A 17,924-nucleotide genomic window follows, 5' to 3' on the forward strand; every position below is an offset into this window, starting at 1 on the left:
GATGTTTTATATGCATTTATATGCTATTTTATATGATTTTTGGGACTAACCTATTAACCTAGAGCCCTGTGCCAGTTTCTGTTTTTTCCTTGTTTTAGAGTATCGGAGAAAAGGAAAATCAAACGGAGTCCAATTGACCTGAAACTTCACGGAACTTATTTTTGTACCAGAAGAACCCCACGGAGTATCGGAGATGGACCAGAAGAGTCCCGGGCTGCCCACGAGGGTGGAGGGCGCGCCCACCCCCCTGGGCGCGCCCCCTGCCTCGTAGATAGCCCGGACATCCACCGACGTACTTCTTCCTCCCATATATACCCATATACCCTAAAAACATCGAGGAGCACAATAGATCGGGAGTTCCGTGGCCAGAAGCCTCCGTAGCCACCGAAAACCAATCTAGACCCATTCCGGCACCCTGCCGGAGGGGTAAATCCCTCTCCGGTGGCCATCTTCATCATCCCGGTGCTCTGCATGACGAGGAGGGAGTAGTTCTCCCTCGGGGCTGAGGGTATGTACCAGTAGCTATGTGTTTGATCTCTCTCTCTCTCTCTCTCGTGTTCTTGAGGTGATACGATCTTGATGTATCGCGAGCTTTGCTATTATAGTTGGATCTTATGATGTTTCTCCCCCTCTACTCTCTTGTAATGGATTGAGTTTTCCCTTTGAAGTCATCTTATCGGATTGAGTCTTTAAGGATTAGATAACACTTGATGTATGTCTTGTGTGGGATACCCGTGGTGACAATTGGGTATTCTATTGATCCACTTGATGTATTTTTGGTGATCAACTTGCGGGTTCTGCCCATGAACCTATGCATAGGGTTTGGCACACGTTTTCGTCTTGACTCTCCGGTAGAAACTTTGGGGCACTCTTTGACGTTCTTTGTGTTGGTTTAATAGATGAATCTGAGATTGTGTGATGCATATCGTATAATCATACCCACGGATACTTGAGGTGACATTGGAATATCTAGGTGACATTAGGGTTTTGGTTGATTTGTGTCTGAAGGTGTTATTCTAGTACGAACTCTTGAATAGATCGATCAGAAAGAATAACTTTGAGGTGGTTTCATACCCTACCATAATCTCTTTGTTTGTTCTCCGCTATTAGTGACTTTCGAGTGACTCTTTGTTGCATGTTGAGGGATAGTTATATGATCCAATTATGTTATTGTTGTTGAGGGAACTTGCACTAGTGAAAGTATGAACCCTAGGCCTAGTTTCAACGCATTGCAATACCGTTTATGCTCACTTTTATCATTCGTTACCCTGCTGTTTTTATATTTTCAGATTACGAAAACTATTATCTACTATCCATATTGCACCTGTATCACCATCTCTTCGCCGAACTAGTGCACCTATACAATTTACCATTGTATTGGGTGTGTTGGGGACAAAATAGACTCTTTGTTATTAAGTTGCAGGGTTGCTTGAGAGAGACCATCTTCATCCTACGCCTCCTACGGATTGATAAACCTTAGGTCATCCACTTGAGGGAAATTTGCTACTGTCCTACAAACCTCTGAACTTGGAGGCCAAACAACGTCTACAAGAAGAAGGTTGTGTAGTACACATCAAGATCTTTTCTGGCGCCGTTGTCGGGGAGGTTAGCGCTTGAAGGTATATCTTTAGATCTTGCAATCGAATTTTTTTGTTTCTTGTTTTAGCACTAGTTTAGTTTATAAAAGAAAACTAAAAAAATATGGAACTAAGGGTACCTCATATGCTTCATCTTTTTAATATCTATCATGAAAATAAGGATTCCGATAATTGTGCTCAAGTGCTAGAAGAAGAATGCATTAGAATGTTTTGCACTAAATATTTGAATGATGAGGATGATTGCAATGTTGTTAGTATGAATTCCCTGACTATCTATGATGCTAATGATATGCAAAGCCATGAGCTTTGGGAAGCTATGTTTGATGAAGATGATATTTTTTGTCCCCCAAGTTTTGATGATCAAATTTATTATGATGAAAGCATGCCTCCTATTTATGATGATTATATTGATGAAAGTGGATTTGGAGAGGTCATGACTTTATTTAGTGATGATTCCACTATTTAGTAGACATCAGTGCAGCCCCCCTCTCCTAGTCCAATTTGGACCAGAGGGGGAGGGGCACGCGGCCTGCCCTAGGCCAGCCCCCCCTCTCTCCACTAAGGCCCATAAGGCCCATTATTTCTCCCGAGGGGGGGGGGGTTCCGGTAACCCTCCGCACTCCGGTTTTCTTTGGAACCACCCAGAACACTTCCGATGTCCGAATATAGTCGTCCAATATATCGATATTTACGTCTCGACCATTTCGAGACTCCTCGTCATGTCCGTGATCATATCCGGGACTCCAAACTATCTTCGGTACATCAAAACACAAAAACTCATAATACCGATCGTCACCGAACTTTAAGCGTGCGGACCCTACGGGTTCGAGAACTATGTAGACATGATCGAGGCACGTCTCTAGTCAACAACTAATAGTGGAACCTGGATGCTTATATTGGCTCCCACATATTCTACAAAGATCTTTATCGGTCAAACCGCATAACAACATACGTTGTTCCCTTTGTCATCGGTATGTTACTTGCCCGAGATTCAATACCTAGTTCAATCTCGTCACCGACAACCCTCTTTACTCGTTCCGTAATACATCATCCCGCAACTAACTCAGTAGTTACAATGCTTTCAAGACTTATAGTGATGTGCATTACTGACTGGGCCCAGAGATACCTCTCCGACAATCAGAGTAACAAATACTAATCTTGATCTATGCCAACTCAACAATTACCATCGGAGAAACCTATAGAGCACCTTTATAATCACCCATTTACGTTGTGACGTTTGGTAGGACAGAAAGTGTTCCTCCGGTAATCGGGAGTTGCATAACCTCATAGTCATTGGAACATGTATAAGTCATGAAGAAAGCAATTGCAATAAACTAAACGATCAAGTGCTAAGCTAACGGAATGGGTCAAGTCAATCACATCATTCTCCTAATGATGTGATCCCGTTAATCAAATGACAACTCATGTATATGGTTAGGAAACTTAACCATCTTTGATTAATGAGCTAGTCAAGTAGAGGCATACTAGTGACACTCTGTTTGTCTATGTATTCACACATGTACTCAGTTTCCGGTTAATACAATTCTAGCATGAATAATAAACTTTTATCATGATATGAGGAAATAAATAATATCTTTATTATTGCCTCTAGGGCATATTTCCTTCAGTCTCCCAGTTGCACTAGGGTCAATAATCTAGTTCACATCTTTATGTGTCACATCACCATGTGACTAATACCCAAAGGGTTTACTAGAGTCAATAATCTAGTTCACATTGCTATGTGATTAACACCCAAAGAGTGATCATGTTTTGCTTGTGAGAGAAGTTTAGTCTACGGGTCTGCAACATTCAGATCCGTATGTATTTCACAAATTTCTATGTCTACAATGCTCTGCACGTAGCTATTCTTGCTAATTGCTCCCACTTTCAATATGTATCCAGATTGAGACTTAGAGTCATCTAGATCGATGTAAAAAGCTTGCATCGACGTAACTCTTTACGACAAACTCTTTTTATCACCTCCATAACCGAGAAATATTTCCTTAGTCCTATAAGGATAATTTTAACCGCTGTCCAGTGATCTAATCCTAGATCACTATTGCGCTCCCTTGCCAGAATCATCCTAAGGTATACAATAGGACTAGTAAATAGCATAGCATACTTTATAGAACCTATGACTAAGACATAGGGACTGCCTTTTCATTTTCTTTCTATTTTCTGTCGTGGTCAGGTTTTGAGTCTTTACTCAACTTCACACCTTGCAACACAGGCAAGAACTCCATCTTTGACTGTTCCATTTTGAACTACTTCAAAATCTTGTCAGCGTATGTACTCATTGAAAAAACTTATCAAGCGTCTTGATCTATCTCTATAGATCTTGATGCTCAATGTGTAAGCAGCTTCATCAAGGTCTTTCTTTGAAAAACTCTTTTCAAACACTCCTTTATGATTTCCAGAAAATTCTACATTATTTCTGATCAACAATATGTCATTCACATATACTTGTCAGAAATGCTGTAGTGCTCCCACTCACTTTCTTGTAAATACTGGCTTCACTACAAGTCTGTATAAAACCATATGCTTTCATCAACTCATCAAAGTGCATATTCCAACTCCGGGATGCTTGCACGAGTCCATAGATGGATCGCTGGAGCTTGCTCATTTTGTTAGCACCTTTTAGGATCGACAAAACCTTCTGGTTGCATCATATACAACTCTTCTTTAAGAAATCCATGAAGGAATACGGTTTTGACATCCATTTGCCAGATTTCATAAAATGCGGCAATTCCTAACATGATTCAGACAGAATTTTAAGCATCGATACGATTGAGAAAATCTCATCGTATTCAACACCTTGAACTTGTCGAAAATATTTTGCGACAATTCGAGCTTTGTAGATAGCAACACTACTATCAGCGTCCATCTTCCTCTTGAAGATCCATTTATTCTTAATGATTCACCGATCATCGGGCAAGTCAATCAAAGTCCATACTTTGTTCTCATACATGGATCCCATCTCAGATTTCATGGTCTGAAACCATTTCGTGGAATCTGGGCTCATCATCGCTTCCTCATAGTTCGTAGGTTCGTCATGGTTAAGTAATATGACATCCAGAATAGGATTACCGTACTACTCTGGTGCGGATCTCACTCTGGTTTACCTATGAGGTTCGGTTGTAACTTGATATGAAGTTACATGATCATCATCATTAGCTTCCTCACTAGTTGGTGTAGGAGTCACAGGAACAGATTTCTGTGATGAACTACTTTCCAATAAGGGAGCAGGTACGGTTACCTCATCAAGTTCTACTTTCCTCCCACTCACTTCTTTCGAGAGAAACTCCTTCTCTAGAAAGGATCCATTCTTAGCAACGAATGTCTTGCCTTCGGATCTGTGATAGAAGGTGTACCCAACTGTCTCCTTTGGGTATCCTAGGTTTGAGCTTATCAGGATGAAACTTTTTTCACATAAGCATCGCAACCCAAAACTTTAAGAAACGACAACTTTGGTTTCTTGCCAAACCACAGTTCATATAGCGTCGTCTAAACGGATTTAGATGGTGCCCTATTTAACGTGAATGCAGTTGTCTGTAATGCATAACCCCAAAACGATAGTGGTAAATCGGTAAGAGACATCATAGATTGCACCATATCTAATATAGTACGGTTACGATGTTCCAACACACCATTATGCTGTGGTGTTCCAGGTGGCGTGAGTTGCGAAACTATTCCGCATTGTTTCAAATGAAGACCAAACTCGCAACTCAAATATTCTCCTCCATGATAAGATCGTAGAAACTTTATTTTCTTGTTACGATGATTTTCCACTTCACTCTAAAATTATTTGAAATTTCCAAATGTTTCAGATTTATGTTTCATCAAGAAGATGTACCCATATCTTACTCAAATCATCTGTGAAGGTCAGAAAATAACGATACCTACCATGAGCCTCAACACTCAACGGACTGCATACATCAGTATGTATTATTTCCAACAAGTCTGTTGCTTGCTCCATTGTTCCGGAGAACTGAGTCTTAGTCATCTTGCCCATGAGGCATGGTTCGCAAGCATCAAACGATTCATAATCAAGTGATTCCAAAAGCCCATCAGCATGGGTTTTCTTCATTTGCTTTACACCAATATGACCTAAATGGCAGTGCCACAAACAAGTTGCACTATCATTATTAACTTTGCATCTTTTGGCTTCAATATTATGAATATGTGTATCACTACGATTGATTTCAATAAACCATTCACCTTGGGTGTATGACTATTGAAGGTTTGATTCATGCAGATAGAACAACAATTATTGTCTGACTTTAAATGAATAACCGTATTGCAATAAGCATGATCAAATCATATTCATGCTTAACGCAAACACCAAATAACATTTATTTAGGTTCAACACTAATCCCGAAAGTATAAGGAGTGTGCGATGATGATCATATCAATCTTGGAACCACTTCCAACACACATCGTCACTTCACCCTTAACTAGTCTTTGTTCATTCTGCAACTCCCGTTTAGAGTTACTAATCTCAGGAACTGAACTAGTATCAAATACCTAGGGGTTTCTATAAACACTAGTAAAGTACACATCAATAACATTTATATCAAATATACCTTTGTTCACTTTACCATACTTCTTATCCGCCAAATACTTGCGGCAGTTCTGCTTACAGTGACCAGTCCCTTTGCAGTAGAAGCACTTAGTCTCAGGCTTAGGTCTAGACTTGGGCTTCTTCACTTGAGCAGCAACTTGCTTGCCGTTCCTCTTGAAGTTCCCCTTCTTCCCTTTGCCCTTTTCTTGAAACTAGTGGTCTTATCAACCATCAACACTTGATGCTTTTCTTGATTTCTACCTTCCTCGATTTCTACATCACGAAGAGCTTGGGAATCGTTTCTGTTATCCCTTGCATATTATAGTTCATCACTAAGTTCTAGTAACTTGGTGATAGTGACTAGAGAAATTTGTCAATTACTATCTTATATGGAAGATTAACTCCGACTTGATTCAAGCAATTGCAGTACCCAGACAATCTGAGCACATGCTCACTGGTTGAGCTATTCTCCTCCATCTTTGTAGGCAAAGTACTGTGAGAGGTCTTCTACCTCTCGACATGGGCATGAGTATGAAATACTAATTTCAACTCTTGGAACATCTTATATGCTCCATGGCGTTCAAAACATTCTTGAAGTCCCGGTTCTAAGCTGTAAAGCATGGTGCACTAAACTATCAAGTAGTCATCATACTGAGCTTTGCCAAACGTTCATAATGTCTGCATATGCTCCTGCAATAGGTCGGTCACCTAGCGGTGCATCAAGGACATAATTCTTCTGTGCAGCAATGAGGATAGTCCTCAGATCACGGAGCTAGTCCACATCATTGCTACTAACATCTTTCAACATAGTTTTCTCGAGGAACATATCAAATTAAATAGGGAAGCTATACGAAAGCAATTGATCTACCAGATAGATATGCAAATACTATCAGGACTAAGTTCATGATAAATTTAAAGTTCATAATCATATTACTTAAGAACTCCCACTTAGACAGACATCCCTCTAATCATGTAAATGATCACGTGATCCATATCAACTAAACCATGTCCGATCATCACGTGAGATGGAGTAGTTTTCAATGGTGAACATCACTATGTTGATCATATCTACTATATGATTCACGCTCGACCTTTCGGTCTCCAGTGTTCTGAGGCCATATCTGCATATGCTAGGCTCGTCAAGTTTAACTCGACTATTCCGCGTGTCCAAAACTGGCTTGCACCCGTTGTATGTGAACGTAGACCTTATCACACCCGATCATCACGTGGTGTCTCAGCATGAAGAACTGTCGCAACGGTGCATACTCAGGGAGAACACTTATACCTTGAAATTTAGTGAGAGATCATCTTATAATGCTACCGCCGAGCTTAGCAAAATAAGATGCATAAAGGATAAACATCATATGCAATCAAAATATGTGAAATGATATGGCCATCATCATCTTGTGCTTTTGATCTCCATCTCCAAAGTACCGTCATGATATCCATCGTCACCAGCATGACACCATGATCTCCATCATCTTGATCTCTATCAATGTGTCGTCATATGGTCGTCTCACCAAATATTGCTTTTGCAACTATTGCTATCGCATAGTGATAAAGTAAAGCAATTATTTGGCGCTAGCATCTTATGCAATAAAGAGACAACCATAAGGCTTCTGCCAGTTGCCGATAACTTCAAGAAAACATGATCATCTCATACAACAATTTATATCTCATCATGTATTGACCATATCACATCACAACATGCCCTACAAAAACAAGTTAAACATCTGCTACTTTGTTGTTGCAAGTTTTACGTGGCTGCTACGGGCTGAGCAAGAACCATTCTTACCTATGCATCAAAAACCACAACGTAGCATAGTGATTGCTTTTTGATCTTCAGAAAGAACCCTGTTCATTGAAACCAATTCAACTAAAGTTGGAGAAACTAACACCCACTAACCACCTGTGTGCGAAGCATGTCGGTAGAACCAGTCTCGCGTAAGCGTACGCGTAATGTCGGTCTAGGCCGCTTCATCCAACAATGTCGCTGAATCAAGAATCAACTAGTGACGACAAGCAATATGTATATACCCACCCCCATAACTCCTTTATGTTCTACTCGTCCATATAACATCTACGCATAAACCTGGCTCTGATACCACTGTTGGGTAACGTAGTAATTTCAAAAAAAATCCTACACACAGGATCATGGTGATGCATAGCAACGAGAGGGGAGAGTGTGTCCACGTACCCTTGTAGACAGAAAACGGAAGCGTTAGCACAACACGGTTGATGTAGTCGTACGTCTTCATGATCCGACTGATCCAAGTAACAAATGCACGGCACCTCCGAGTTCAGCACATAATCAATTGTAAGTATAGTGGGGTTTTTACACCCAAACTGCGAGTGTCGTGTTCTCCATAGGGACTAGGCGACAGCAACGATGCTCGACTAAAGCTAGGTGAATAATTCAGATGATGATTGCGAGGAAATATAGACCTAAACTAACCAAAGGCGACGACAAAGAAAATGCAAAGAGCACAGGGAGATTCAGATTTTACTCAGTCTTTTTGGTATTATTTTTTATTTGAGAAAATAGAAACTACAGGCAAACATCCTAAACAAAGGGGATTAACAAGACAAGATCACATTTATGTATACAAAAGTAGAAAGTATAAGATACACAGAAGGAACAGAGTTATATGACATGAGATAGATGATTCATATCACAAACATATATGTCACACGGATAAAGCTAGCACTGATCACACATAACATGCACTATATCTTACAAGTACGATACCGAACAATTAGCAATTCCAAGAACTAGTCTGATCTGAACATTACAGCACACACACTGCTCAATGTTTACAGAAATTTAGAGAATTAACCACAATCACGAATATACAACACCACAGTTACTCGAATTAACAACGATCACAAAGATATGTATGACTCAAAACATATATATGATAGTACAAGTCTGACTCGATAATGAGCAGCTCAACCACTCACAATTTCACATACATTGTAGTAACTAAAACATAGAGGAGGCACGAATCATGTATACCGAACAATACGCAAAGTTTACATTACAGTTTTCATATATTACAAAGAGTGAGAGGGGGAAAGAAGCTCAGGTTTGTGAAACAGCAACAATAGTAGTAGGCGGTTCAGACTTTAGAGAAGAACAATAGTTATGGTTCAGAGAAGGAGGGAATTAAGGAGAAAGGAGCAGCAGCAGGATTTGAGGAAGCAGCATCAAAGATGTGAGAGGAATTGGGAGAAGGTGGAGCTGCAGTGAGGCAAAGGAAGAAGACAAGGGAAGCAGAGGAAGCAGCAGTAGATGGAGAAGAGAAGAAGGATCAGTGGCAAGGTTTGGGAAGGAGGAGCGGCATCTGGGCGTTAAGGAGAGGGAGCAGCAGATGTTGATGGAGTGGCGCGGCGGCGGCAGAGAATGATGGACGATGCTGCTAGCTGGCTGGGAGGATGGCGCTTGTGGAGATGGCGGAGATGGTGGTGACTTGCGGCGCTGATGGATGGGAGGCGCACCACCACGCCGGCCTAGCCGCGGCGGTGGCCGGAGGTGGAGAAGGAGGCGGAGGAAGATGGAGATGTGAAGCCTGGCCCTAAGGGGATCGGTGGCTAGCGCTAGGGATTTGATCCCACGATTAGATTTGCCACTTTTTTGATTTAGCTCTCCTGCTCCCTTCTTTCTTCACAAGCACATCCCTTCCCTTCTCTAGTTTGGCCCTCGGTTTCTTCTTCCTTCATGCTCAGGTCCCCCTTCTTTCTTTCCTTCCTTGTCTTGTATTCTTCGGCCTCTTAGTCAGAATCTTGAGGTTTATAGTGCCTTTGTGCACTTTTCTGCAGAAGAAACAAATGACGAGTAAATGATCTTTTATATGATTTTCATCCAAATATATCAGAGTTCATAGTAAGAATGGATGAACATATATCAATAAATGGTGTATATATGTGCCAAAATTATGTATATGAAATGTGCTTATCAAGTTCCCCCACACTTAAATCTTTGCTTGTCCTCAAGCAAAGGAATATGACAAGAGCAAGATTGTGAACAGTGTGCTGACTAGAGAATGCCAAGTGAAGTAGATCTCCAAACAAAGCATGATTTGAACTTTGCTAGTGAGAATCAATGGTTAAGAGTGCTACAAAGCAGTAGGATACTAGTAAGCATGACCATTTTAAACTTTTACAATGATAAAAGAGGATCGACAAGTTTAAGTGATGACTGTGCCAAATGGTTTGAAAAGAGAGCATGATCCCGAAAACAAAATGAACTGGAATTAAATCTTGTGATCAAATCACTTATTTACAAAGATATAACATTGTGGTTGAACCACTTATTGAATTTGAAAGAAACACACATATTATTTTATTAGTCTCACCGAAGGAACATACCACCGATCCCGAGAACATGGTATACACCTAGCTCAACCAATTATTATTAAAAAATTGTTTGTCTCCCCAAAGGAACATACCATCGATCCAGAGAACATGGTATACACCAGGTTCGACAATTACATATTTATTTATTAATTACTGCCCAAGCTAACCTGATTTCACATGCCACAGATCCAGGGAACATGACATGCTACTGTAGGTAGTCAGACTTATTATTCATTATAAGATATAATTTTTTTGAACAAAAACAAGAATCATCACTCAACCATGTCTGGTTCACATGATACCGATCCAGGGAACATAGCATGCTACTGCATAGTGGTAAAGTGATTGCTCTGAATGGGAACAAACTTGGCACAAATACATCATCTAAACATAGTGATCTAGGTGTATCAAGGTAAATGCAGAAAATGATTAAGTTTACTAGTGCACTAGGGATTTGAGCACTCAAAACTAATAGTTCTCACTAATTTCATCAAAGCAATCATTGTATAGATCACTAGTTTACAAGGCATTCAGAAATCAGTTCACATATTCACATCAAGCACCATATGTCAAAGGTAAAATTCAGTGGGATAACATTAAGAAATGGCTCAAGCAACCCAAATATCAAATGATTTCAACATGTATCAATGGATGATATATTAAGATTGGGATCATGAAACAGCTCACCGGGCTTTGATGTGGCACTCGCTCGACACTCTCTAAACTGCAGCTCTTGTCTTTTTGCTTCTCTATCCCCATGCCTGCTCCAGCTTCACTCTTCTTCGCGTGTGCCCATTGCGTCTCCTCATCACCATGCCGTGAATGGTACACAAGCATCAACCTGAAAGAACACTCAACAACCAAGCCAATACAAGTGACAAAGAGAATGCCCTCTAAGTCATCGATAGAGTACCCTATCATATAAGTATATGTATTGAGCAAATCAGGAACATGTATCAACAACAAGTCACATGGTGCATAGGCAATATCAGCGATATGACATGTCTTGTCTAGAAAGCCGAGATCATACCTGACATAGTTAGGAAGAAGCTTTAGGACTACCTCAATTGAAGATACCAAGTGAGGTGTGGTAGTAGAAATTTCAATCGGACTCGTGTCAACAAGTGAAATAGTAGAGCTTGGCTCCTTGACATCTGAATCCACGTCACCATAATCAACCATGAAGCTCTCCATATCAGGCTCAAGTGTTGAGGAATCCATGCGGCTAACATCATCGAAGGCGAACTTCTCCATATCTGGCTCTAGCAGCACATAATCAATATCATCTAAAGGTTTCTCCTCAATATCAAAAGCAACTAACTGCAGCTCTGGCTCATTCATGGAAGAATCATCACAATGCAAAACTGAATCTCCAACACTAGTATCCATATGATCTGTAGCGTGCGTGTCAACTAGAATGGTATCATCATCGTCAAAGATAATCCATGCAAGCTCAATCTTGTCACACTGAGATAGAGGTTCAGGCTTTTGTGTAACAATTGGTAGCTGAGGTGTAGTGATTTGTCGCAAGCAAACCAATGAATCAGAGGGTGGCTTCTAATTGTACCACTGAAGTTGGTGGAAAGCTATGCTCTCAATCAGCAGAAAAGCATCATCAAGTGTCTTGTTTGCAATAGCTCCACCCGCTGCCATATCAACGTAAGCTCGAGTGTCCGAAGTCAATCCTCTATAGAATATCTGCAACTCTAACCATCTCTCGAGCCCATGTTTAGGACATCTCCTGAATAAGGCTTTGTATCTCTCCCAAGCATCATACAAGCTCTCGCCTTCACGCTGAACGAAATTGAAGATCTCATCTCGAATTGCGGACTGTTTGTGTAGTGGGAAATATTTATCCAATAAAGCTCGTGACATCTCATTCCAACTGTATGACCTTGATGGCAAGGATCGATACCAAGCACGAGCATCATTGCGAAGAGAGAATGTGAACAACCTGCACATGATTGCATCTTGAGGAACTCCATGGTACTTGACTGTATCTGAATACTCCATGACTCGGTGTAAGTGCTCATAGGGATCCTCAGTAGACTGTCCTCCAAACTGTTGTTGTTGAACCAAAGCAATAAGACCAGGCTTTAGCTCAAAATTCTCTGCCTCGATAGATGGCCAAATTGGTCCTGCGAGACAGCACTGGCTGCTTGGCATCCAAAGATCACGAAGCATAGACATCTCTCAACCAAGTGTAGTTGTCAATCAATCTGTAAATAGTTCAGATTTCCTACGCACAATCATAAACAGTAAACACTAGTTAGAAGGTTAGTATCCTAATAAGCCAAAGCAACAGCAAGGAAAAGAAAATAAAATAAAAGAAACATAGAAAATGAAATACACGACGAATTAAACACGTAACTAAAATAAACCTAGTCTATAGCCAACATAATCTCTCGATGCTAGTCCCTGGCAACGGCGCCAATATAATCAATTATAAGTATAGTGGGGTTTTTACGCCCAAACTGCGAGTGTCGTGTTCTCCACAGGGACTAGGCGACAGCAACGATGCTCGGCTAAAGCTAGGTGAAGAATTCAGATGATGATTGTGAGGAAATATAGACCTAAACTAACCAAAGTCGACGGCAAAGAAAATGCAAAGAGCACAGTGAGATTCAGATTTTACTCAGTCTTTTTGGTATTATTTTTTTATTTGAGAAAATAGAAACTACAGGCAAACATCCTAAACAAAGGGGATTAACAAGACAAGATCACATTTATGTATACAAAACTAGCAAGTATAAGATACACGGAAGGAACAGAGTTATATGACAGGAGATAGATGACTCATATCTCAAACATATATGTCACAGGGACAAAGCTAGCACTGATCACACATAACATGCACTATATCTTACAAGTACGATACTGAACAAATAGCAATTCCAAGAACTAGTCTGATCTGAACATTACAACACATACACTGCTCAATGTTTACAGAAATTTAGAGAATTAACCACAATCATGAATATGCAACACCACAGTTACTAGAATTAACCACAATCACAAAGATACATATGACTCAAAACATATATATATGACAGTACAAGTCTGACTCAACAATGAGCAGCTCAACCACTCACAATTTCACATACACTGTAGTAACTAAAACATAGAGGAGGCACGAATCATGTATACCGGACAATACGCAAATGTTACATAACAGTTTTCAGAAATTACAAAGAGTGAGAGAGGGAGAGAAGCTTAGGTTTGTGAAATAGCAACAATAGCAGTAGACGGTTCAAACTTTAGAGAAGAACAATAGTTTTGGTTCAGAGAAGGAGGGAATTAAGGAGAAAGGAGCAGCAATAGGATTTGAGGAAGCAGCATCAAATATGTGAGAGGAATTGGGAGAAGGTGGAGCTACAGCGAGGCAAAGGAAGAAGCAGAGCAAGGGAAGCAGAGGAAGCAGCAGTAGATGGAGAAGAGAAGAAGGATCAACAGCAAGGTTTGGGAAGGAGGAGAGGCAGCTGGGCGTCAAGGAGAGCGAGCAGCAGAGGTTGATGGAGTGGCGCGGCGGTAGAGAATGATGGACGATGCTGCTGGCTGGTTGGGAGGATGACGCTGGTGGAGATGAAGGAGATGGTGGTGACTTGCGGCGCTGATGGATGGGAGGCGCACCACCACGCTGGCCTGGCCGCGACGGTGGCCGGAGGTGGAGAAGGAGGAGGGGGAAGATGGAGATGTGAAGCCAGACCCTAAGGGGATTTGTGGCTAGCGCTAGGGATTTGATCCCGCGATCAGATTTGCCACTTTTTTGATTTGGCCCACCTGCTCCCTTCTTTCTTCACAAGCACATCACTTCCCTTCTGTAGTCTGGCCCTCGGTTTCTTCTTCCTTCATGCTCAGGTCCCCCTTGTTTCTTTCCCGTCCTTGTCTTGTATTCTTCGGCCTCTTAGTCAGAATCTTGAGGTTTATAGTGCCTTTGCGCACTTTTCTGCAGAAGAAACAAATGACGAGTAAATGATCTTTTATATGATTTTCATCCAAATACATCACAGTTCATAGTAAGAATGGATGAACATATATCAATAAATGGTGTATATATGTGCCAAAATTATATATATGAAATGTGCCTATCAGCACACATTCAGCTTGATGACATCCCACGAACTCCAATCCAGCAGAGCTTCACGGGAGAGTTTCGTCAGCACGACGGCGCGATGACGGTGATGATGATACTAATGACACAGGGCTTCGCCTAAGCACCGCTATGATATGATCGAGGTGGATTGTGGTGGAGGAGGGCACCACACACGGCTGGGAGAGATCAACAGATCAACTTGTGTGTCTAGAGGTGCCCCCTGCCCACGTATATAAAGGAGCAAGGGGGGAGGCTGGCCGGCCCCTGTAGGCGCGCCAGGAGAAGGAGTCCTCCTCCTAGTAGGAGTAGGACTCACCTCTTTCCTACTCCTACTAGGAGGGGGAAAGGAAGGGGGAGAGGGAGAAGGAAAGGGGGCGCTGACGTGGATCTAAGACTGACAGTATAATGGGGGGGTAGGTATGAGGAGGCAAGATCCTAGCTATGGAGTAGTTGTACACACGAGTTTTACGAGTTCAGGCCCTTCTCGGAGGAAGTAACAACCCTACGTCTCGGTGCCCTGAGGCGGTCGACTGGATTATATGCGTGTGTGAGTTTACAAAAAGTGCGAACCCTTGTCCCAGAGGAGGAGGGTGGCTTATATAGAGTGCGCCAGGACCCCAGCTCCCCTCCGTTACTCAGGGTTCAATGCTCATAAAGGAGAGGCGTTACTGGTAACATCTACAGTAAAATGTCATAAATGCTCATAATGCTATGGTTTAAGTCCTAACCGTTGCAGAGTGGAGGGTTCCTCATCTTCTGGTGGTCGAGTGTCTTCAAGGTGGTCGAGTGAGCGCATCTCCGCAGTCGAGTGGATGATGACTTCTCTTCGACTGCTTCTAATTCTTTGTAAAGATGTCCTTGGGGAGGGTATGCTGGACAGGTCCATGACCCTACCCTAGGTACATAGCTTCATCATTAGGCCCCGAATGGATCAGGGTTTGAGTGAGGAAGGGGTTGCGAACACTTCCGACCCACTCTTTGCGCTATGAATCTGCCTTGTCCTGAAACAATAAGTTGAGGAGATGACGTCGACTCCTTTCTCAATCGCCTTGGTCCATTCTTGGTTGTTGTCGAGTGAACTTTCATGGTGGAATTCTGAATGATGATGTAGAGGGTGTTTGTCTTCAGTCTGACAGGTTGTTCTGCTCTCCACGGATCTCGCGGGATTCAAATTTTGGGAAGTGCGCCAGACGGGAGGAACCAAGGTTATCTGGATGGATTAAGCAAGTCTCCTCGATCCCCGCGCCACCTTTTTCGCCACGTACTGCGCGCGCGACTGTTGCGGGATTTGTTTAGATCGCTTGGGTCCACCAGTCAGCCACTCGGTGGAAGGCCTTATAAAAGGTCTCGGGCCAGGCCTCTGCTCCGCACGCTCCCATTCTCTCTTCTCTTTAGCCCGATCTCTCTGCCACTCTCACTTCCGCCTCGTCTCCGGACCTCCGCTCGAGCTCGATCCGCCACCATGGGGAAGGATAAGGCGGCGGCGCTGGAACGCGCGAAGAAGGCGACCGTGAAGGCGAAGGGCAAGCGGACCAGCCGGGGCGGATCCTCGTCGAGGTCCGGCCTGTCGGCGGGCTGGATCCAGGGTGACTGGATCCGCTCGGCAATCACACAGGACGACCACAACGACCTGGTGGAGGGGCGATTGATCCCCCACAAGTCGGCCCGGCTCCCGGGGGATGAAACCGAGCCGCAGCCCAGAGAGGGTGAGTGTGTCCTCCTAGCAACCCACGTAGATCGCGGATTCTCACTGCCTCCCCACCCTTTCTTCCGAGGTTTTTTGAACTTCTTTGGGGCTCAGCTCCACCATTTCACTCCGAACACCATAGTCCATCTGGCCGCTTTCGTGTCCATGTGCGAAAACTTCTTGGGGTGTCGACCACACTGGGGGCTTTTCAAACACATCTTCACTTGCCGCTCCCAGTCGGTCAAAAAGGCCAAGTCGAGTGACGAGAGGACGTGGGTGATCCAGATGTGCGGTGGTCTGGGGATCCAGATGAGGAGCAAAAGTACTTTCCCAGCGACGATCCTTCCTGACTCGGTCCGGGGCTGGCAGTTGACTTGGTTTTACTGCAAGGATCAGCCAACCCCTGGCCAGCCGACTGTACTTCCTCCTTTTTCCTTGGCTCGAGTGGAGAAGCCTGCTCCCTTGAAGGTAGTTCCAGAAGAGAAGGCGCAGGTCAAGGAGCTGGTTGAACGGGTCGTCCAGCTTGTCCGCGACGGAGTGACCGGGATGGCTCTGCTAGAGGTCTTTCTCGGTCGATGCATCCAACCTCTTCAGGCGCGCGATCATCCGATGTGGATGTACTCTGGGCTTGAGGATACCACTCGGATCGACCCGGAGGAGGTTAGCAAGGATATCTTGGAGAACTGGTTGAGGGGAATCACTGGCAACAAAGACAACCCTCGAGGATCCAGGAGGGTGATTCCATTCAACAACTCGCGCCAGCCGGGGCAGGTATATTTCTGTTTTATCAAGTATCTTTCCGATTCACCACGTGATGTCCCGTTTGTGGTCGACTGAATGTCTTTTGATTGTTATCCTTTCAGGCCCTCATTGAAATGTACTCGATGCCCAACGGAGTGCAGGACCCGGCGCTGAAGAAGAAGGGAGCAGGGGCGAGAGCGGCGAGGAGCATTCAGAAGCCGAGGAGGACGAGGAGAGCGATGAGTCGACCGATGAGGAAGAAGTCGACTCGCCTCCTCGCAGGGAGAGGAGGTCCAAGTACACTCATGACCCGGCACGCGCTCCGGACTTGGTGGCTGTGCCGATTGGGCAATCCTCAAAGCGCCTGAGGACGTCTTCCCCGATGCCAACTGAGAAGCCTCCAAAGCACTCCAAGGTCACGCCGCTTCCAGCACCGAAAGTGCCGAAAGCCATCTCTTCGAAACCGCCCAAAGCTTTGCCTCGGATCAAAGTGATCGTTCCTACTATCTCCGGGTAACAATCTGACTTGTCCTTTATGTGGATTCGATTAACTGGGTGTAACCGATTGAATGCGGGCCTTTGCAGTGCTGCTACGTCAGGGACCTCTTCATACCAGTACCGGGACGAGGAAATGGAGGATGCGGTAACCTCTAACCCAGGTATGAACTCTTGTGATTTCGATTCTTGATCCTTTTAGGGTCGAGTGGTTCACTTGGGGTCAAATGTTCTGTCTTGCAGCTCCACCCAACATCATTGACCTTCCGGACGACGACGAAGATGTGGCTCCTAAGCCTAGGAAGAGCAATAAGGTAACAACTGGCAGGGTGGCTCGGCAAGAACCAACTGGAACGCCTCCCGTCTGTCAAGCTGAAGATGCGGGCAGGGCCA

At 43.4% G+C, this 17,924-nt stretch overlaps 1 non-coding gene across 1 annotated transcript; it reads left to right on the forward strand.

Annotated features, from left to right (window-relative positions):
* Positions 1-12,235: 12,235 nt before the first annotated feature.
* LOC123109167 (small nucleolar RNA R71) lies at positions 12,236-12,346 on the forward strand. The gene has a single exon (XR_006452462.1). It is a non-coding gene; the product is annotated as a small nucleolar RNA R71 (small nucleolar RNA).
* Positions 12,347-17,924: the final 5,578 nt, after the last annotated feature.

This window comes from Triticum aestivum, chromosome 5A, assembly GCF_018294505.1.
Source record: "Triticum aestivum cultivar Chinese Spring chromosome 5A, IWGSC CS RefSeq v2.1, whole genome shotgun sequence".
NCBI lineage: Eukaryota > Viridiplantae > Streptophyta > Magnoliopsida > Poales > Poaceae > Triticum > Triticum aestivum.